This window comes from Sciurus vulgaris, assembly GCF_902686455.1.
Source record: "Sciurus vulgaris genome assembly, chromosome: 5".
NCBI lineage: Eukaryota > Metazoa > Chordata > Mammalia > Rodentia > Sciuridae > Sciurus > Sciurus vulgaris.
The window spans coordinates 177717459-177740519 of NC_136465.1; the positions used below are offsets into that span (position 1 = coordinate 177717459).

At 48.6% G+C, this 23061-nt stretch overlaps 1 protein-coding gene across 3 annotated transcripts in view; it reads left to right on the plus strand.

The window, feature by feature from the left end:
- Nucleotides 1-1641: 1641 nt before the first annotated feature.
- The window catches only part of PPARA (peroxisome proliferator activated receptor alpha), a gene marked incomplete at its 5' end in the record, with an annotated part of 57766 nt that continues 36346 nt past the window's right edge, over nt 1642-23061 (plus strand). Inside the window, 2 exons of one of the 3 annotated variants that reach the window (XM_079142582.1) lie at nt 1642-1796; nt 3008-3089. Of the gene's footprint in view, nt 1797-1926; nt 2549-3007; nt 3090-23061 lie in introns of those variants that run through there. The other 2 variants (XM_079142583.1, XM_079142584.1) reach the window with 2 other exon arrangements.

The following is a 23061-nucleotide window of genomic DNA, read 5'->3' on the forward strand; positions in this document are numbered from 1 at the left end:
TGACTGCTGAGTGTACACAACTGCTCTGTTGAGCCCTGTACAGGCTTGGTCCTTGTTCATGACAGTGTATGTTGGCTCTTTTCAACTGCCTGGTTGATCTCGGTTTACCACAGACCATCTGAGAAACAGGTCCATACACCCCCAGGTAGACTCTCCGGGACCCCGGGGCATGTCAGATACCATCTTTGTGCCAGGAGGTCTGCGGTGAGGATGCAGTCTGTGAGCTCCACAGGGGCCTCTCTGCCTTCTCCACAGGAGCAGCCAGGGCAACAGACACCATACTACCACCGGATGGGTAAATAATAATGCTGCTGCTGGCCCACCCTATGAGATATCCAGGACATGATATGTACAGGTCACTTTGCGGACTCTGAAATACAAATATTAGCTATTGCTAGCTAGAACGTGCAATAAAAGTTGGGCTTGCTGGTAGGCAACCTCGAAGGTTATGTGGGAGTCTGGAGGGCGGGCAAAGCTCACCACAGGTATGGGGCCAATCAGCAAGGGAGAGTTTAAAGAAGGGCCAAGCAGGGCCTGATCTCCAGTTCCCCCTGAGTAATGGAGGTTTGTGTTTGAAGTTTTCTTCCCCGCAGGTTCTCCTGGGCACTCGTCGCCACAAATAACACAGTAGCAGGCGCAGGATGAGGGCCGAGAGGAGGGCTGGCATAGCACACATTTAGTTCCCAAAGGAGGGGCGCCCTGCGCCGGCCGGTTGACGCTTTGTGCATTCCGTGCGGGGAGTTCCGACCGCGCGGTCCAAACAAAGCGGCTTTGCAACGCTCTCCCCTTCTCTTTGCCATTGGCTGCCCGGCCGCGACCTCCCCCTGCGCTGGCAGAGCCCCAGCGCCTCGGCCGGGCACCAAGTCAGCCCCTCGCCCCCGGCGCACGGAGAAGGGAGGCAGGCTCGCCGACACCAGGGGCTGGGCGGGCCGGGGGGCGGGGGTCGGAGCCGGCGGCGCCTCCCCGCGCGCGTCCGCGGTGCCCTTCAGCCGCCTCCCCGCCGCGCGCCACACCCGCCCTGGCACCTCGGCCACCTGTTGACGCGTGCTCCCGGCTCGCGCTCCGCTCTCCCTACTTTGCATCCTGGGGTTCTGGGACAAGGTTCCTCCCCGCCCGGCTCCCAGCCTAAGCCCTTCCAAGACTCGAGGGCACCCGCTTCTCGGTCTAGACCGGCTCATCAGGCAGACGGGCAGTGCGGGACTCCCCGGGGGAGCCGGGCCTCGCCAGCGTGGCACTGGCGCCCGGGAACCTCCACCCGCTCCGCAGGCCGGCGCCCGCCCCCGACTTAAACTTCTGCCCTTCCCAGTGCGCGGGGCTGAAGGGTCCGACGCCCAGGAGCACGCAGCGACCCATCGCAGCGCTCTCCTCCCTCGCCGGGTGACCTTGAGCAGTCCCTTCGCCGCCTGAGCCTCAGTTTCCCCTTTAGTACCACCGCCGCGCGACCCGGAGAGGGCACGGCCGTCAGCGGCCCGCCCCCTCCCCTGCAGCAGCCAATCGGGAGCCGCCGTCCGGGGGTGTGTCCCGCCCAGGGCCGAAGCCCGGGCCCCGGGGCGGGGCTTCCGGGGCGGTCACAGAGCGGCCGGACCCGCGGGGGACGGCCGAGGGGCGGCGCGTGTCGCGGGGGCGCGGCTGGCACCGGCGCGGGGAGGCGGCGCCGGGCAGGGGCCGGGGACGCAGCGGCCCCACGGCGGGGGCAGCGGGCGGCGGGGCGGAGGCGGCCGCTAGCGCCCTGCCTGGCGCCGCCTCCCTCGGTGCGCTAGCCCCGTGAACCGGCAGGCGGCGGACCGCGGCCCCAGGTGCCTGGGTCGGGCGGGCTAGCGCGCGAGCGGGGTCGGGGGCCGGGCGTCCCTTGCCCGGGACGGAGAGGGCGGTGGACAGGGCGAGGAGGGGCCGGGCGGCGCATGCGCGCGCCCTGGGGGCGCGGGGCTGGAGACCCTGGGGCGCGGGGCCGAGGGCTCACGCAGAGAAGTCTGCGGGACGTGCAGTGCCCACGAGGCTGTCTCGTACTCAGTGTCTCTCGGAGCGCCCGCGGCCAGCTCGGAAACCCCGCGTCCTCGGCTGTCGGGGCCAGGGACTTCGCGGAGTTCGGTGGACCTGGCGACACCGGGTCCTCTGGTTGTCCCCTGGGAGGGGAGGCCCACGGGCTAGGACGTCGTGCCGCGCCCTTTCCCCTGGTGCGGTGGAGTTCGGGCGTCACCGAATTGGGGGACGTTTTCCGAAACCCCGCAGGGATCCCCAAGGCAAGGCAACCCTAGGCCCAGAGAGTCTGATCGACCCTGAGGCCAGTGCGCCCGGCTGCTGCCCGACGCGAGACGCACGCACGCTTAGTGTCACCAGCCTCGGACCACGTTTGACCGACAGTTCTCACTTTGCTCCCGAATGCAGTGGAGACCTAGGGCAGGCTCTGCCCGGTAGGGTGGCAACTCCGCGAAACCGCGACATCCCTGGAACCCGGGCGGCTGAGTGCCCGGCGCTGGCGGTTTCTGCGCCCAGGTTTCCTCTGCGTCCTGAGCTGCGCGGCCTGTGTGGTTCCAGTGAACCTTCACCGGTAGGCGCCCGAAATGCTAGAGGAGCCGGGGCGGGGGCTGGGAGAAGCTCTTTGCCCAAACCCACCTGCCACCTCCGCGGGCTCACTCGAACTACCCGCACAGAGCTTTCTCCTCAAGGCACGTGCGCTTATGCATTTTCTTCTTAAATTTAAAGGAAGGAAATGTGCCCCACAGGTCAAGATTCCTCTCATGGTTGTGTAATGTCTTGGGCGTCGAGGGGCACTCTGGAACCCTGGGGCTTGCACACCCCCCTCAACCTCTGACACCACCCTCACCCCCAAAAGAAACCAGGGACTGGGTTTGGGAGGAGGTTACAGAGCTTTCCGGGGCATGACCCTGTGACCCCGTTGTTGTTTCAAGAAGCAGGGTCACCGTGACTTTCCTAAGGTGGTGGAGAGTTGGGGGACATCCAGAGAACATATTGTAATCATTTCCTCCTCTGTCTTCCCACTGCCAAGGCTGAAGTTAAAGGCTCTACCTTCTCCGTGAAGTGACAGTTTGTGGCAAGACAAGTTCAGAACCAAGAACCTGCCACCACAGGTAAAAGGTTTAATTTACTCTTTCCAGACTGCAATGTTCCAAGCTTTTATTTTCCTTGCACGACAGACTGGCAGTTTGGGGGTTAATTAGCACTTTCTGATGTAATGTTAAATGCATTTTCAGAGCTTGGAAGGGAAGAGGAATGTGCACGGATTCACTTTCGGCTCTGAAGGACTGTGTCATTGCACTGGAAACTTCATTTCTTTATGACAGGCTGGTTTCATGTAGTTCAAGACGGGATAACATACCTTTGAGGAACGCTGTAACTTGCCAGTCACTTAAGTCATTGACACTGACCAGTTAAGACCAGCATGCCGTCTCTTAGCTGTGTTCATTTTGAATATTAGGCAAATGGCTTGCCAATAGAGTGGGTCAGTTCCAGAACTGCCATCAGCCATAGCAGGGATGGCCCCAGGACACAGCAGATGATGAACATCTGGGTGGGCAGCCTCCATGAAAGACGAGAGGCAGCAGGCCTGGTATCCTACTCAGCTTTGAAGCACACGTAAATTAATTGACGTTAGGAAAAATGTTTCCTTTTTTCCGCTATATCTTAAACATATGAGACATGCCCTAATCACAGAAGAGCTCTTTTTAACTAGCTTGTATTTGTCAAGTCTGTAAACAGAGTTTTAAAAGTTTTATGGGTGAGAGAATGAGAGAGAAAAGTTTTTCCTATAGAATTTTGTCACTTGCTTTATTGAGTACTAGGTTAAAGAAAAACCTTTTCCAAGTGAAAAAAAAAATATTTCTGCTTTATCCTTTTAAATGTCCATAAAACATTCCATTGTGTTTAGATACAGCAGTCTTTAATCAATCCACAGACATATACACATAGTTCATCCACTCTGTGCCCATTCATTGAGTAGCGGCTGGAGGTTACTGTGCCTAGTCCTGAATAAGACAACTACCCATCTGCTTTTGAAACTGATTTTCATACCAGAATATAGAAAAGAAACCTAGTGATAATCCTCATCCTGTAAAAGACGAGGACGCTGGAGTGCAGAGGAGAAGTGCTGTTTGCAGTGACATCTTGCTCTTCAGGATAGGTGCTCAGTATGCTCTTTTTCTTGCATGCTATGAGCATTAGTATTTTTATAATAAATATTTTCATTTTTAAAAAGCATTAATTAAAATGTTTGTGCTTATTGTAAATAGATTTTAGACATGCCAGACTTCCTGCCCCTCTTTGCTCTCCAGCAGTTTGGGTGTGTGAGTGGGTGTGTTGGTGGGGACAGGATGACTGTCTCAGGTGACTGGCATTGGTGTTTAATGCCCTTCCCGATTGTGTGGCTCCTGTTGAATTTCCCCTTTCTGGAATTTGAGGTTCTCTGCTTTTATACCTGGATTGGGCAGCTTGATATATAGTCCATTTTTCAGACGTTTTGTGGACATTGTGTAAAATGGCACAGTTTATGTGGGACAGACATTTGCTATTACCTCAGTCTTATAAATACATAGAATAAGCTAGTTCATCTTTTAGACTATGTGGTTAGGGAAAATTAGGAACAGAATTTAAATTTACCATTTGGTGGTAAGAGATTTGTGGGTTCCTTTTCGCTTTGTTGGTTTTTTTGTGGGTTTTGTTTTCTTTTATTTATGTATTTATGAATTTATTTATTTATTTATTTATGGTGCCGGGGATGGAACCCAGGGCCTCTTGTGTGCTAGAAACACACTCCAGCCCCAAGGTAGTTCAAGGTAAGGACCAGCTTGGAGAAGCCCTCCTGTCCAGTGGGCTGTGTGTGAAAAACTGGTTTCTTCTCTGCAATGGTCCTGCGTTGGGCTTCTTCTGGAAGGGGACGCCCTGCAGGCAGATTTGGCAGCCTGTTCTACAGGCGATCAATGCAGTCTAGTCTGGTTTGTTCATGGTTGAAGGGGTGCGTTCTTTGCCTCTGGAGCACTTAGTGACTCCGCACCTGGTGGCAGGGATACCCTGGAGTGCCCAAAGTGTCTCAGGCTGCAGCCCCAGCCTCGCCAGCTCAGTGTGTAGCCCAAGTCGTTTTGAGGCCCACATAGGGTGGAAGGAAGAGTATCTGGGCATTTTGACTGGCACCGGGGAGCAGGCTGAGGGTGGGAAAGGCCAGACCTGGGTTCTAGCCTGCTGCTGCTGCCTGCAGGTGCAGAGACCTCTGCCCACCTCCTCCTAGCAGGAGATGGATCCTTCTCTAGGCCATACTGGAGGGTTGTGAAGCCCATCGGGGTGTCGAGGAGGAAGGACAGGCCCGCTGCCTGCAGGTTCCCCCTCAGATCTGATGCCTGGGTTGGGTTTGCTCACATTATTTCATGATCTTTCAAAGACTTCTAGAAGGAAGCGTCCGCCCTCATAAATACCCAAAACACTTCTGTTTTCATTTTTGTAGAGGTAAAGGAACATTCTCTCTTGGTAAGGACAAATCGGCATTGAGGGGTTCCCACTGACTTTGAGTGTGGATGTGACCCCAGGTTTTGGTGATGAGGTGTCTTGCATGTGTCTTACTCCAGTGTGTCTAGAACGTGCCACAGATTGTGCCTCATCCTGCCAGGCCCTGTGGAAGTGCAGCCTCAGAGCAGGTTCCCTGGATGCGGGGCCAGCCGCTGCCCAGTACTGCGGTTCCTTGTCCGTCTGACTCACTCCCTGAGGGCAGAGTTGCTGCCCTGCTAGTCCTGTGTACTTGGTAGGTGCTTGTAAATGCTTATTGAATGCGTAAATGGTTAATAGAATTTAAATTCACAGAAACTTACAGTGGGCCCCTGTGACCGTCACAGCAGTCAGATGTGGGTGGAGCTGGCTGAGGGCACCTAAGCTGAAGTGCACACAGCTCCAAGCCTGCAAGTGACCGCCTTCCCCGTCCCTCTGCAGTGGGATACCCCTTGGCATTTCCCAGCTGCCCTCATGTGGTTGCCATTCTTCAGGGTTAGGAGAGTTGCAGTTGAAGGATTCTGTTTGTAATGGTTGCTAGTTTTGGAAGGTATTGTACATTAAATAGACTTTAGCAGCTGCCTTGAGGCTCCATTTAAATCAAATGCTATTTTTTTCTGCAAGATCATGGATTCAAATGCCAATTGCTGACTGTTAGGAGAGGGGTGTAGTTGAGCCTTGGTGAGCTGGTCAGTGCTCGTGTGCAGCAGTGTGAGAGAGCTGCAGGCAGAGAGACTCCTGGGAGCCATTGGAGAACACAGTGATCAAGTGTTTCAGGTGCAGCCAGCCTCTGTGTTTTATTTTGTTCTTTTTAAAAATATTTGCAAATAAAGAGCAATGCAGATTTCTAATCTGATCCGTGTGCTTGATACTTCAGGGGCCCGAAGCACACCTCTGAGAGAGCGTAATGTGGAACTCTAAGCATCAGGAATAGAATGCAGAATGACCGCTGTCTCCATGTTGCGAAGCCTGTTGTGAGCGATTGGAGCTTTGGTCAGGGTCTGAGCAAGGGGCCCCAGGGGCTCTTACAGTCATCTATAACTGAACAAGTCTGTCCTTCTGTGATAACCACACGGTGGTGACAAGTCGCCAGGCATCACAGGAGGGAAGCAGTCGTTAGTGGTCGACCTGTAGCCGCGTGACTTCCTGAGCCACGCCAAACAGTGGCCAGCCCGAAGTGAACTGCAATGCACGTTCACAGTGAAGCGTTCCGGCCTGTGACAGGCAGGATCGCGCCCCGTGACGAGCCAGTCTCAGTGATCTGAAGTTTTCTTCTGTCACCTATATGTGAAATATGGGACTTTTTACTGGAAAAAATGTGAATGCATTTTCTGGCAGTTTTCTTTACTGGACAAAATGACATCTTTTCGGTTGCCAACATAAGCTGCATATTATCCTCTGTCTAGAATCGTGAGCAAACATGATGATTTCTTTACTGCAGTCTCTTTTTAGCTCATTTCATGGGACAGCTTGATAACTGAGTTGGCATTTGGTTTATTCACTGTCTGCTCACTTTCTGTTTGTTTATCTGTCTGTGTATTGGGCATGGGATTAACATCAATGATGTTTATAGAAAAACTGTTCAGAGGACTTTGAAATCTGGTTCAGATGGACTCATCTCTCAGTATGTGGAAGTTATTTACAACAAAAACAAACAGGGCAGTATTGATGTGGCTACAGTATCCTTGAACTTTATAATCCATCAATTTATTTGCTTGATTTTTGTGCTACTGGGGACAGAACCCAGAGGCACTCTACCACTGAACCACATTCCCAGCCCTTTGTATGTTTTTATTTTGAGGCAAGGTCTCACTGAGTTGCTGTGGTTGACCTTGAACTTGCAGTCCTCCTGCCTCAGCCTCCTGAGTCTCTGGGGTTACTGGTGTGCTCACTGCACCTGGCTATAATGTATGAGGGAGAGTACTGTGCCTGAGTACTGATCGCCTTTTTTCCACTTTGAAAAATGTTACAAAACTCGTCCCCAGATATAGGCAAGGGGACTTTAGTTCACCCTCTCTGCCCAGCTGTCCAAAAGTTCAGAACATGATCTTTGTTCTCTTCTTTCCTTCAAAACCTTACTTTCTGTGAGTTTTCCAGAAAGGAAGACACTCTGTGGCCCCCACTTTCGAGTCGTCAAGTGGACCTTCTCCCTGAGAAGCCCTGCAGGAAGGCAGCAGTGAGACAGGTGTGGGCCCAGCCCTTGCTGCAGCCCGGGTCCAGTGGAGGGGGCACCACCAGGGCAAGTGGCTGGGGCCTCTAAATGTAGCCGAAGCTGTGTGCCTTGAGGGGAGCTGGCACTGGCGGGTGGGAGAACGCATGTGACCAGAGATGACAGGAAGAGGGGAGGGAGGGTGGTGCCTGGCACTTTGATCCGAAGCATGGATCAAACATGGTGGGCAGTGGAGGTGCCCACTCAGGAGTGGAGGGGTGGAGAGTGCCCACCCTGGGTGCAGCGGCCTAAAAGCCCTGATTGGAACGGCCGGGGAAGAACTGGTACGTGTGGGTCTGAGCTGGCGAGACCCAGGAGGAAGGTCACAGTTCCGAGCCAAGGGACTAGCAGGTGGAGACAGGAGAAGGCTCTGCATGGACAGCTTTCCATTACGAGCAGTGGCGATTCTTCCCGAGTCCCTGGCTCGGTGTGTGGACAGAGTGCGAGGTGTGTTAGCAGGCTGCCAACGTAAGAAGAGATAAATGTGGTGCTCTTTCCTTGCTCAGGAGCCTCTCTCCTGCTCTGTTCCCCTGACTTAGATGAATCTAACACGTTATCTTTTAGTGTCTAGGGCAGAAGTCTAAGTGAAGGTGAATATTTAACCACACTCAAGGGCAGCTGATGATAATAACAGAGGCACAGACTTAGGGAAATAGGACTCCAGAAAAAGAATCCAGCCAGAGCTTCCCTGACTAATAAGCGCAGAAACTAGGGAGTGCCTGATTACCCTTTGGGGAATGGATTAGTTTAATTGTGGGCTTTCTTAGCAGGAGAAAGCACTTTCTAGAAGCATTTCAGAAAGATACCCACCCTGTCATGATTTGGGTTTGGTACAGACTCTATAAGAATGAAACCTGAAAGACAGGAGGGTAGTAAAAACTCAGACCTCAAAGAAGGAGTAGGAAAGACAAAACTTCAGCCCTCAGTGTAACACATCCCCCTCCAGTTACCCTGAGGGCCACCCCATCCCACCTCCACCCAGAGGTGAATTGCCCGCAGGGCCAGGAAGCAGACGTGAACTTCCTGATTCTGTGCGTGTGCCTTCTCAGAAAGGCAGGCTGGGAGTGCCCCTTCGCACACTGCTGTGTCCTCGCTGCCCCAGACCCGGCCTGCCCCTCCACCTCCCTGAGGCCCCTGCACTTTGCTGGTGCTCTCTGGGCTCCAAGTCCATCACCCTCCACCTTGGGGCATTGCTTCCACCTTCCCCGGGGGACACTCCCAACTCTTTGGCTCTGATTCTGAGCTGCTCTGACTCTGGTATCCCCTTCCTGGCTCAGTAATTGGTCCCAACTGGGCTGGAATGGGGACCTTAGGGACAGCAGGAAGGGTAGGATCCTTGTCCTGCTCTCAGACTTAGATTTCTCGACTGGCCTGTGCCTCAGTTTCCTCATCTGTGCATGGGACAGATCCCAGAACCTTCCTGGATCTTCCCCCAAACCACATTTGGGGATCTCGTCCAGCACATTCCCTGTGGTGCTTCGTGTCCCATGGCTGTTCGTGAGGCAGGCGGTCATGGACCCCTGAGTCCTTTTGTTCACTTAGGGGGTGTTTCCTAAATGTTCGCGAGTGCCAGCTCTGTCCCGGGTGCTGGGGAAGCAGGGGGAAGGAGCAGGCGCGTCCCCACTGGACTAAAGCCCTGTGGTCCACGGGGAGCGGGCCCAGCTGCAGGGAGGGTGGTGGGAAAGCATGTGACCTGGCGCGTGCAGAGCAGCACAGGGGTCACGTGGGTGGCAGGGAGGCGAGGGATTTACGGCACCCAGCACAGCTCAGTACCTATTTGTCCCTAAATTTTGGAATTGCCTCACTGAAGGAATTAAGTTGAGGGAGAAGAAAGACATAAAACCCTCCAGGAATCTTCAGAACCCATTTTAACTCTTCTGATTCAGATCTCAAAGCCATTAAGTGCCCCGGTTAAACTCCTCCTGACCCACATCGGCCGCGGGAGCTAATCTCTGGTGATTATTAACTCCAAACACGAATCTAATGGCCCATGTGCGGGAACACTGTCCACTTAGTCACAGCGTCTGCCTGGCATGGTCGCCATGGTCAGCGTGGAAATCTGGCAAGCCCCCACCTTGTTGCCACTAGTCCGCAGCTCTCAAGAGCCAGGGGCGGAGGGGCTCGCGTGCCTGGGCTCAGGCCCTGCGGTCTGACGGGTGCCAAGAGGCGAAGGGTTCCCTGGAGATGCAAGCCTTTTGTCCAGGCTGCTCTTGCAGGAGAGGAGAAAACAGTGGCATTGGGGCTTTTGCGTCCAGGCTGCTTTCGCTGCTCTGCAGCTATGACCTGCCCCTGGGGCCACAAACCCTGTCAGGTCAGGTGGAGGCAAGCTTGCCTCCTGAAGTCCTGGAGGGTCAGCCTGGTCACCTGCTCTGGGGTGTGTGATGTGTGGGTACCCTTTGTATTAGACTCCTGGAAGCCAGCAGCAAGGGGGAGAAGCTTGTTTTTGTTTTTATAGTTGATCTGTTGAGATGCAATTTACGGTAAAATCCTCCATGCTGGTTGGTGGCGGAGGTTGTTCTCAGCTCCTAGGGGCCAGCACGCTCCTTGTCTTGTGGCTCCTTCCTTGTCAAAGTCAGCAGCACGTGAGTCCTCTGGCTTCATCCTCTCCACCCTGCCTTTGCCTTGCCATTACCACCACCTCTTCTGCATCTCTCTGACTTAACCGGAGAAGGTTGTCAGCTGCTAAGAGCTCAGGGGAGTCCACTGGGCCCACCCCAAGAATCTAGGACAGTCTCCCCTCTCAGGGCCCCTGCCTGTCAGTCTCCCAGGCTGCCACAACACAGTGCCACAAAGCAGGCACGTGCACTCAAGCTACCCTCTGTAAGGTTCTTGCAGAAAATTGGACATTGTGGTTCTCAGTGTGGTTTCTAACCTGTTAAATGAGAGTGTACTAAATAAATACTAGTCTTACTATCTTTTTAAAATTTTCCCTGTGTGTGTACAACATATAGCCAGAGATTGTTTTAATATTTTGACAAAAAACTTGAAAGTTATAGGACAAGTGTGATTGCTCTCATGGGTTATTAAAATTGCTTTGCACAGTTTCTGCTTGCATGACCCTTTTTGTGGTCTTACACCACCAAGCACGTCAAGACTTTCTATTAATGGCAACAACATAAAACTAACGAAGCATGTGGGAGAAGCCTCATCAATCAGTAGAAACAACAGATGCTAGAAACAGACTCATGTGACTCTAAACATTAGACTTATAAGGCATAAACTTTGACCTGCTTCCTGTGTTCAAGAAGATGGAAGGTAAAATTGATCATTTTGGTAGTGCATTTGAAATTATATTCCTAAAAAGGACATTGATCTGAAAATAACCATTTTATAAGTTATAAAGCTAAAAGATACACAAAGTGAAATAACATACTCCATAGATAGCTATAACAGCAGAATAGACACCAATGAAGAAAGAGTTGGTGAATGATAATGTAGATCAGAAAAAAAAGGAAAGCACAAAGCATCAAAAAAATGGAAATTCAAGGGAACAGTAGATGTACCTGAACCCTGGTGGGAGGAGAGCGGATGGGACAGAAGCAATATTTGAGATAATGACTGAAGTTTACCCTGTAATGAGGAAAGATGTCAAGTTACAAGTCCAAGAAGCCTAAAGAACCACAAGCAGGATTTTAAAAATACATACTCTACCAGGACATGCCACAGTAAAATTGCTGAAGAAATAAAGACAAAAAGTCTCTTAAAAGAAGCCAGAGGAAGAAAGCAAAGACATTGCCTTCAGAGAAGGAGCATCTGGGAGCTGACCTCTGAGCCGGAACAGAGAAAGCTACAGGACAACCGCCGATGGTTTGGGCCTGGACTGACCCCTGAAGGCTCACGCGTTCAAGGACTGGTGCCCACCGGCGGGCGGTGTGGGGAGCTGGCGGGAACTGGGACCTCGTTGGAAGATGCGAGTCATGGGGCTGTGCCTCTGAAGGGCGTGTTTTTCCCCAGACCCCTTTGCTTCTTTGCTTCCTGGCCGCTGTGAGGGAGCCTTTCTGTTCTATCACATGCTTCCCGCCATGATATTCTGCCTTGTTTCTGCCACAAAGTGATGGACCCAGCCAGCATGGACCGAAACCTCTGAAATCATGAGCCAAAATGAACCTTTTCTCCTTCAGTTTGATTTTCTCAGGTATTTTCATCACAGAGGGAACTGACTAACACAACAATGAAAAGACTCTTTCGTGCTAAAAGTTTGGTTTACTCCAGGAATAAGACGTTACTGTGATCCAGCATCACATTATAAGATGCTTCAGGATAGAATGTGTGAATCATGTTCACTGAGACCTATGAACACTGTTGAGAGAAGTTTTAAAAGATAAAGAGTGAGTTATGACCCTCCTCTTGATCAGAAGACTCAGGCAGCCCTTCCCAGGATGCCCAAAGCAGGTCAAAGCATGCCCAGTTGTGGAATTCAACAAGCCCGTCCTGCACTCCACGGAAATGCAGAGGGCATATAGTGACTGAGACAACTTTGAAGAGGAACAACATAGTGGGACACGTAGACTACCTGATTTCGAGAATCGTACTTTTGATAAGAAAATAGACAGATGATGGAGCAGAATAAGAATTCCAGAAATGGACCCATCCATAGGTGGACAACTGACTTCAGGTCAGGTGCCAAGTCTTTTCTGTGGGGAAAAAGCAGTCTTTTAGGCAAACAGTGCTGCAGCAATTAGATGACCATATGACAAAGAAGGGCCCTCAGCCCTCACCTCACACCTCATGCTAGATAATATTTATTGTTACTATAACATAATATTATCATGTATTATTCTATTAGTGAAATGGGTCATAGACCTAATTTTAAGATTTAAAACCATAGAAATTGCAGAAGAAAGCATAGGGGAAAATCATAGTGATTTGGGGTTTGGCAAAGATTTCTTAAATATGATTCAAAAAGCATGAACCCTTAAAGAAAAATTATCTTCATAAAATTATAAACTTTTACTTATCAAAAGACATATAAGGAAATTAAGAGTGAAATCACAGACTCAAAATATTTACAAAATATATATTTGATGGAAGACAGATCTGTCATATACAAAGATCTCTTAGAATTCAGTAAGAAGACAACAAACAACCCAATTAAAAATGGAGAAAATCTTTGAAACAGCTAATCAAAAAGGGCATGTTTAAATGGAGGGCAAGTAAGTAGATAAAAAGGTCATTAGGGAAATGCAAATTAATAGTAGTAGATATCACTGTTAATAAAGATATCACTATAAGAACCAGGGTTTTAGCTCAGTGGTAGAGCACTTGCCTAGCATGTGTGAGACACTGGGTTTGATTCTTAGCACTGCATGTAAATAAATAAAAATAAAGGTCCATCAACAACTAAAAAAAATTTGAAGAAAAAAATACCACTGTAAGCTGACTTCAACAGCTGAAACCAAGCAAACGGACCACATGTGTGTGAGGACGTGGAATAAGACTCCCATGAGCTGCTGATGGGGATGTAATAGCCACTCTGGAAAATGTGTTGGCCAACAGTGCCAGTTACATTATCTTCCAGTATGTTGTACACATGAAAACAACTCCACCCTGTATGATTCCAACCACATGACATTATGGAAAAGGCGAAATCGTGGAGCCTGTAAAAAGATGAATCGTTGCCAGGGGCTCGGGTAGGGAGGGAAAATGAATAAGTGGAGCACAGGGCAGTTTTAGGGCAGTGGGGCTACTCTGTAGCTTCTATAATGGTAAAATTGTATTCTATACGTTTCCCAAAACATGTAGAACTATACCCACAGAGTGAGCCCCAGTGAGAACTATGAACCTAGCTAATAATATATCAGCATTGGCTCATCAGTGGAAACAAATGTACCTTACCCACACAAGATGTTGACAATAGGGAAACTATGGGTGGGCAGTGAGCAGGATATGGAAACTCCGTGCATTTTCTTAATTTCTTTCTAAAGCTTAAACTACTCTATAATAAATCTTAATTAAAACTGAATTAAAATGTGTATATCATATACCTAGGAATACATTTTAAAAGATATGCAAGACTCAGAATTCTGATTATATTATTGGGAGAAGTTAAATATAGCTCATGAAAATAGATGGATGTACCATGTTCATGGAAGGACCAACTCAGTATTGGAAATGTGGCAGTACTCTTAGGGAGAGCCTCGCTTGCTATGTAAGGGATACTGATATCTGACACCAGCATGCAGGTGTGCCCTTACTGTGTTTAATGGAGCAATGTGGACTCTACAGAGCTTATTGCAGTTAGTTTCAGTGACTAGGAGCCCCCTGTGTGCACCCCATCAGGTGGTCTCGGGATGTACTTTAGGACTTCATGGCAGAGAACTCCACGTTTTGTAAACAACTTGCTTCTGTTGCCTTGGTGTTCTTAACACTTTTAAGTTGCATTTTTCCTGATTTCTTTAGAAAATAGTTTGTCGTACAGTCAACTCTGTTCACTAAACACTGGCCATATCCCCTGGGCAGGCTCCTTTCATAGACTCATTACTTAAAATGAGTTTTTTATAACAGAGGGAACAATATCCAGAATATAGCACCGGTGTTAGATTAGCTCATTAAATATTTATTGAACACCTGCCCTGTGTAGGGGAGTGGGGGACAGCTAAGAGCTCTGCTCACAGGTACAGATCCTGCCTGAGCCCCAAGTTGTGGTGATGCAGAGGTGGATGTGGTCCACCCCGGGGGTCCAGGAGGCTGTCAAGGAGCGATACTTAAGCTCTGCCCACAGGCGTGAGGATGGGGGGCATTTCAGGTGGAAGAACAGGACAGAGGATGGAGGCTGGAGAACATGAGGTGGGTCTGGCAAATGCTGAGTAGTTTATTTTGGCCGAGAACAGGGTTTGCAGAGGGAAATAAAGAGAAGATGCTTTCCTCTGGGGTCAAGGGTCAGCAGATGCTTAGAGAGCTCCTTCGCCTGTGCCAGGCTCTGCTCTAAGCACTAGGGATACATCAGTGAGCCCCAAACGTCTCTGTTCTCACAGTGAAGCCGGATTGTTTGCATGGCAGCTGAGTTTGACTTGGTGTGTTAGAAGCGGCCAGGTGCAGTGGGAAGGGCAAGCACAGAGCAGGTAGGGCTGGGGCAAGGGCGCCAGGGATGGTCAGGTGGGCCTCAGGGGCGGAAGCTGTTGGAGGAAGTGCTCAGGTGCAGGTGAGAGCTGGGCGTCCTGGCAGCTGGCTGGCCTGTGAGGAGCAGGGAGGAAGTGTGACTGGAGGAACGTCCGGAAGGAAAGGACATGTGGTCCCAGGAGAGAGGTGGCATCAGGTCACTGGAGGCTCCACCTGCGAGCAGCCGGGGTGGGGCAGCCAGGGCTTCTGAGCAGGCTGGGACAGCTCCGAGTCAGCCGTTAAGAGGCTCCCTCTGGCAGGTCAGGGCCAAGGGCAGAGCCGTAGGTCACTTAGGTCACTTCGAAGGCTAAACGAGCCGACGAAGCCTGGAGAGTCAGCCCAGCAGGCAAGGGGATTGTGTAGGAGAAGGAGTTCCACTGCGGGGCAGGGAGACCTTGACTTCAGACCGAGGTACTGCCAGTGCCACGAAAGCAGTTTCTACATTCTATTTAAAAAAGGGAGTGTGGCCCCTTTAAACAGTGTGACCACGTGCCCTTGGCGGCCCCTGTCCCTGGTCTTTTTCCCTATCTGCAAACCCAGGTACTTGGGAGGAGGCTGCTCAGTGGAGTCCCTCAGCAGTGGTGGGACAGTCAGCGGGAAGGCGTGCCGGCCTTGTAGGAGGTAGGAAGTGGGCCAGGGAAGAGGCCGTGGCCAGAGCTGGGCCAGGAAGGCCGCGAGGGGTGGGTGCTGATCGTTTAAAAGGGAAGTAGCCCTTCAGGACAAACAGCAGACACACCAACGACTGAGCAGCGGCTCTGTGACCACGCAGAAGACCAAGGTCGCCTCGGGCGTGTTGGGTGCAAGGCTCGTGGGCCGCTGTGTGGTCTGGACACACCCACCGGCTGGCAGGCGGGCGCAGTGTGTGCCAAGGAAGCGCCTCAGGTCCGCGGCTTCCCAGCATGCTCCAGCATTTGGCCCGGGCCGTCCCATAATCAGTTACCCAGAAACAAGACTGTGCCCAGAGGAGACCCTTCCAGGTCCCCGTTTCTCTTATTTTTATGTGGAACTTTGATTTACAGCAGAAAATTGCATTTTAAAGAGCACTTTGCTTCTGTCCCCTTGGTGTCCTCTAACCTGTCTGGTCCTGGTTTCCTGAGGAAAGGCTGGTCCTGCAACTGGCTGAGAAAGGAGGTGCAGGCATATTGTGACTGACATCCACTAAGAGCTCAGGTGACATAGAGTGGCTTCAAATCATGTCATCAGGTGGACGCCGCCTTCTTCTTGCTCTCTCATTTGGAGATGGCCAGAATAATTGTGCTGTGGGTTTCTTTTATTTGCTGCGTGGGATACAAGATGGCTCATGTGACAAGTTGCCATTGCGAGATGTTCCTACCAGTGGACATTAAAGCAGCTTCCGTGTCCTACTTTTAAAAGGCAGAGAGCTGGAGATGGCATTCCTAATAATGTCATTGTCCCAGAAGACAAAGGGAAGTCGTGGGAATGTGCCAGATGGAAAGGGAAGGGGCAGCAAATGCACCCCTGCCCCCAGCTGGACCCCGTGCCAGCGGGAAACCGCCTTTGGGATGTTGTTGGGTTCACTCGCCAAATGCGCATTTGAACCCTAGATTTGAAGTCGGCACGCCCTAAGTCGACTGAGATCTTTGCGTGTGCTCCGGTGTGTAAGCTGGCATTGTTGCTCGTAACACCCGGTCCAGTGTGCAGGGCCAGGGCCACAGTTCGCCCTCAGACACAAGTGTACTCGCGTCCACACCTGTGGGAGCAGATGGCACCATCAGGGCACAGGCGGAGTCTGCAGCGCCCCTGGCACTGGATGGCAGCCTGGGTTGGGCCGTTCAGGCGCCCTAGCTGTTGGGAGTGCCCACTCCTCCTTCCCTTTCCCCGCTGAATCGCCCGCAGTGAGGTGGCCCGCGTGTTGAGCTGTCCGCAGGGAGCACACCTAGGTGGCTTCTACTCTGGGCCTTTTATGAACTAATTCGTGCACCAGTTTTCTTTTTAGATAGCGCTGTTGAGAAGTAGCACTATACAACTGTACGGCACGAATTCAAAGCATGCGTTGTGCAAATATCACACAATCCAGTTTCAGAAGATTTTTGTCAACCCTGAAGGAAACCCCCAGCCATTCGCAACCACGCCCAGCTTCTCCAGCGCCCCCTGCTGCCAGCCCCAGGCACGGATCCACTTCCCGCCCCCTCTGCCAGCTCGCTCCGAGTACATGCAGTCAGACCAGGAGGTCCCGGGTGATGGCCTTCTTCCACTTACAGTCGTGTTCTTGAGGATCGCTAAGCTTAGTGTGGCCTCAGTGGTTCATTTTTTATTGGAAAGATATTTCATTCTTTCAACCATTTATTGGCTGGTGGACAACTGTTGCCCTTTATGAATAATGTTGCTCTGGGCACAGGCACACATGTTGTGTGGATGTGTGTTTACGTCTCTCCGGAGTGGAATTGCCAGGCCGGCTGGCGACTGAGTTTGATTCTTTGATAAGTGCCCAACAGTTTTCCAAGGGGCCGCCCACCTCACGCTCACGCAGGGTGTGAGGGCCCTGAGCTGCGCGCTTCGCCCGGGCTTTTTTTTTTGTACCAGGGATTGAACCCAGGGGAGCTTTACCACTGAGCCATGTCCCCAGCCCTTTGTTTAAAAAAAAAAAAATACTTTATTTAGAGACAGGGTCTCGCTGAGCTGCTTAGGGCCTCACTAAGTTGCTGAGGCTGGCTTTGAACTCTCTATTCTCCCACCTCAGCCTCCTGCACCGCTGGGATCACAGGCGTGGCCACTGCACCTGGCCACCAATCCTTGTTGGCCGTTTTGGTTGTGGCCCTCCTGTAGGTGTGAAGGAGCAGCTTTTGTGCTCTTAATCTGTGCTTTTGATGAGGTAGCTTTTCAGAGGCCTGTTGGCCATGTGCATCTTTTTTGTGGAGAGATTTCTACACAGATCCCTTGCCATTTAAAATTTGGAATGTCTTTTTATTGCTCAGTTGTAGTTCTTTTACATTCAGGATACAAGCCTCCACTGAGCACATGATTGTCAGGTATTTTCTTCTGTTTCGTGGGTTATCATTTTGCTTGCATGGTGGCAGTGTTTATAGCACAGGTTGTAAAGTGCAGTGTCCAGTTCGTACGTTTCTTTCTCTTGTTCGCGCCTTTGGCTTGCATACAGGTTTTCACTGAATGTGAGCTTTTGCTTCCCTGGGGTCAATGCCTGAGAGTGCAGTTGCCAGCCAGTAGCTGTGTTTCGCTTTATAAGAAGCTGCCTCGCTGTCTTCCAGGGTGCCGGTCCTGTTTCACATTCCTGCCTGCAGCATTCAGATGAGAGCAGGCAGGGGGTCCGACGTCAGTTAGACCTGCTGCTTTACTCGGTCTCTTAGATCTTCGCAGGCAAGCTGCCTTTCTGTCTTGTGACTACTAGATGCCAGAGAGAGCCGTCAGAGGACAGGTGTAGGACCATCAGGTCAGCCTGGTGGAGGTTCCATTTACATTAGCCGCCCCTCTGAGTTCTGTACTTTAGAAAATAATCTCTTTGATAGTCTACTGGTAGTCTTCCTTTCTTTTTTATTGACCCTTCAATAATTCTAACATTATATTAATGTCAGAACCAACAAAAATATTTTATGTGAAGATGTAATAGTATAATATCCTCCAAGATTCAAAATGAACAGGTTTGGGGATGGATCCCAAGATTGAGTATTTTTGAGGAGAACAAGGTTCATCAGACCCTTGGGTTTATACACAAGGACCTATGTCAGGATCTCAGGTGTATGCCCAAAGAGCTATATGAGAATCTCCAGCCAAGTGCCTTATGCCTATAATCCCAGCACCTGGGGAGACTGAGAAAAGAAGATGGCAAGGTAGAGACTAGACTCAGCAACTTATCATGGCCCTGCCTCAAAATAAATCTAAAGGGTTGAGGGTATAGTTCAGTGGTAGAGTGGCCCTTGCCCCCTGCCCCAACTCAGGTGTATGCCCAAGGAGGTTTATTAGGATCTTTAAGGAGGGAGTAGATTGTTAAAATATAAACTAATAGTTACTTTACCTTGCAAATTTCAACAATATTAAAGGAGATTATAAGATACTTCTGTTTGATATTATTACCTCATGTACACATGACTGCATGACTGATGTGATCCTACAATATGTATAATCAGAAAAATGTGAAGTTACACTCTATTTATGTATAATTTATCAAAATATATAAATGCATTCTACTATCATGTAAAACTAATTCGAAAAAATAAAAAATTAATAAAATAAATCATAATGAATCTGGAAAAGAATTACAAAAAGATACTTCTGTTTAATGCAATGGAACATGGATTTCAAAAGATTGAGAAGTACATGTTGTAACCTTATAACCAACTTTGTATGTTTGAAAATGTTTGGCTCTGCCATATGTGGTGGTGCGTGCCTATAACCCCAGCTACTCAGGAGGCTGAGGCAGGAGGATCACAAAGCTCAAGACCAGCCTGGGTGACTTAGTGAGACTCTGTCTCAAAATAAAATGGCTAGGGATGTGATAGAGCACTCTCCTGGCATGTGTGAAGCCCTCATTCAATCCCTGGTACTGAGAAGAGAGAGAGAGAGAAAAGAAAAGATTGGCTCCTTCATTCAAAGTGGAAGAAACCAAGAATCAAGAATCCAGACGGTAAAGGAAACAGCGCTTTCCAGGACACTGGGCATCAGCAGTGAGGGCTCTGGCAGCGTGAGAAGAGAGCGACAGGGGAGAGCTGAGTCCCGGCTCCAGTGCAGGGAGGGCACCCAGGCAAAGCTGGGCAGAGTCCCTTTTGAGGAGGTAAAGCTGTGAGCCAGAGACCGACATGTCTAATTTCCCTGGCAAAGTGCAGGAAGAGAAAGCTGTACAGAGAGGGACTCCAGAGAGCTACCAGAGTACTTTCTGATGCATGCGTGAGAGCAGAACTGCTTGAGGCCAGGAAGAAAACCATCTGAGAGGATCGTAGGGAATGGTGCCAGCACTCACTCTGCCCAGGAGCAGTGCCTGGCGCTCACACAGAGCTGGGAACAGTGTTCACCCCCAGCCTGGACGCCCTCCTACTTCAGAGGGAATCAACAGCCTTCAGAAGATCGTGCCTCAGTACGGGGGATGATCACACTAGGCCACACAACTGTGGTCCTGCCTAACACATCTCAAAAAGAGGACACAAATGGATCAGAATGTTTCCAAGAAATTTAACTGCATATCAGAACAAAGCTCAAAAGTATTTGTAGGAATACAAAGCTATTCAGCATCAAACAAGGTAAAATCACAATATCTGGTGTCTAATCAAAGATTTCTGGGCATGTGAAGGAGCAGGAACAGAGGACCCATCATGAGAGAGAAAATCCAGGAATTGAAACTGACCCAGAATTAAATATTAGATTCAGCAGACAAATACATTAAAGCAGCTGTGACTGTATTTCACATTTTCTGAAGGTTAAGTAGAGACATGGAAGATATAACAGAAGATGCAAATCAAACTCTACAAGGGAAACTTCAAAGTCCCAGAGTAAGATTCACTGGATAGGATTAATGGCAGATTGGACATCGTAGAAGAAGGAAAAATAGTGAACTTCAGGCATAGGAATAAGAACTATTTCAAATGAAACACAGAGAAAAAAGAATTCTTAAAAATGAAAACAGCTTCAGTAAACTGTAGAATAGCTTTAAGCAGCCTAATGTATGTATAATTGAAGACCCTGGGGGGGAAAGAGGAGTGATAGAAAAAACCTTTGAAGACATAATGGTGTCCACTCATTGGGAAGATCTAACAGTTGTTAGAGTTCATGTTTCTAATAGCAGCGCTGGAAGTCTAAGGAAAACTAGGCAAACACAATTATGTCCAGATTCATAGAACAAATGCAGATAAGGATATAAAATATGTGAGTAACATTACCAACCAACTTGATCTCATTGACATTTATATTATATAGAACACCTCACACAACAGCAGGATATACATTATTTTTTCAAGTGCATACAGAAAATTTATCCATATAGACCATATTCTGAGTTGTAACACAAGTCTCAATAAATTTAAAAAGATTCAAGTCATACAAAATAGTTCTCTGGTCATACTGGAATTAAATTAGAAACCATAACATAATCATGACTGGATAATCATCAAATATTTAGAAACTAAATGACATACTTTCAAATAGCCCACAGGTCAATAGAGAAAAAAAAAAGGAAGTTAGGAAGTATTTTAGACCAGATGAAAATAAAACTTGTCAAAAGTTGTGGATGCTACTAAAGCAGTACTTAGGATTTTTTTTTTTTTTTTTTTTGGTGGGGGGATGCTGGGGATCGAACCCAGGACCTTGTACTTACAAGGCAAGCACTCTACCAACTGAGCTATCTCCCCAGCCCCCTAAAGCAGTACTTAGAAATGTATAGCACTTAGGGAAAAAGAAGAAGAGAGAAGCCAGTGACCTAAAGAAGCTAGAAAAACATGAGCAAATTAAACTCAGTGTAAGCAGAAAAAGAGAAACATTGGAAAAGAAACAAATAATGAGAATAATAGAAAAACAATACAGAAAATCGATAAAAAACAAAGCTGATTCTTTGAGAAGATACGTAAAACTGAAGAACCTCTAGCCTGACTGATCCAAATCCCTAAAAGAAAGAAAAGGCAAGACAGATCACCAATGTTTGGCATGACACAGGTGACATCACTACAGATTCTACAGATAGCAAAAGTGTGACACGGGAACATTACGAACACAGGTATGCCAATAAAGAGAGGACAACTCAGATGAAAAGGACAGCTTACTTGAAGTTCACTTGAACTCTAGGGCTGAGTTCCAGAAGAAACAGGTTGTCTGAATAGCCTCAAATCTATTAAATAAAGCTTTTTATTATAGACCTTCTTGGGCTGGGGCTGTAGCTCAGTGGCAGAGCACTTGCCTAGCATGTGTGAGGCATTGGGCTCGATCCTTAGCACCACTTAAAAACAAATAAAATTTAAAAAAAAAACAAACCACCTTCTCACTAAAAAAAAATCCCAGTCTTAGATGGTTTCACTGGTGGAGTCCACCAAATATCTAAGGAAAAAGGAATATTGACTCTACACATCTTCCACAAAATTGAAGAGGTGGAATATTTAACTCCTTCTGTGAAACCAGTTTTAATCTGGTAACAAAATTAGACAAAGACATCACAAATGAAGAAGACTAAAGATCAATATATGCCCTGTGAACATAGATACAGAAATTCTTGACAAAATTTTAGCATATTGAATTCAATAATTTATAAAAAGAATATTAAAACCAGGGCAGTCCACTCCAGGAATACAAAAATGGCAAAAATTAATGTAGCTCACCATATTAATAGGATGAAAAAGAAAAATCATAGGATCATCTGAATAGATCTGTAGATAACATTTGATAAAATTCCACATTCATTAATAATAAAAAACCGCTGGAACAGTGGTGCACACTGTAATCCTCAGGAGGCTGAGGCCAGAGGGTGGCCAGTCCAGGGCATCCTGGGCAATTGAGTGAGACCTTGTCTCAGATAAAATAGGAGGGCTCAAGATGTAGCTTGGTGGTGGAGCACTTGCCTGGGTTCAGTCCTCAGTGCTGGAAAAAAACAAAGATATAAAGACAATTCAGTGGGGAAAGGACATCTTTTCAAGAGTGATGTGTTACCTATATGCCCAAAATGAACTCAATCCCTACCTCACACCAGATAACAAACATTAACTCAAAATAGATCATAGGTCTAAATGTAAAGTCTGAAATTGTAGAACTTCTAGAAGAAAACAGAAGAAATCTTTGTGCCCTGGGGTTAGCAAAGACATCACAGATATGGCACCAATAGGACCATTTATAAAAGAAAAAAAAATATGGTAAGTTAGATTTCATCAAAAGAAAAACTTGCTCTTCAAAGGACAATTTTAAGAAAATGAAAACACAAATAAGTAACAGATTGGGAATAAATTCATGTAAAGCATGTACTTGATAAAGGAATTGTATCCAGAATACAGAAAGAACTGTCAAAACTCACCTGGAAGAAAATAAATGACCCAACTTTAAAAACAGGCAAAAGATTTGAACAGACCTGTCACCAGAGGAGATAATGTGAACAGCAAAGAAATGTGAAAACTTCCTGACCTGCCTCATCAGAGCAGTGAAGGTTTAAAATGCTTGCTTATACAGAGAGATGACAGTCTGCTGAGTGAGTCGGCAGACCTCCACTGACCGAGAGCTCAGGGGTCCTCACGTTTCATTTCCTTGTTAGCTTAAACTTTGAGGCTTTGCTTTATAAACAAATCATCATAATACTGCGGTTTTTTCCTCGTCCCTAAATTTTA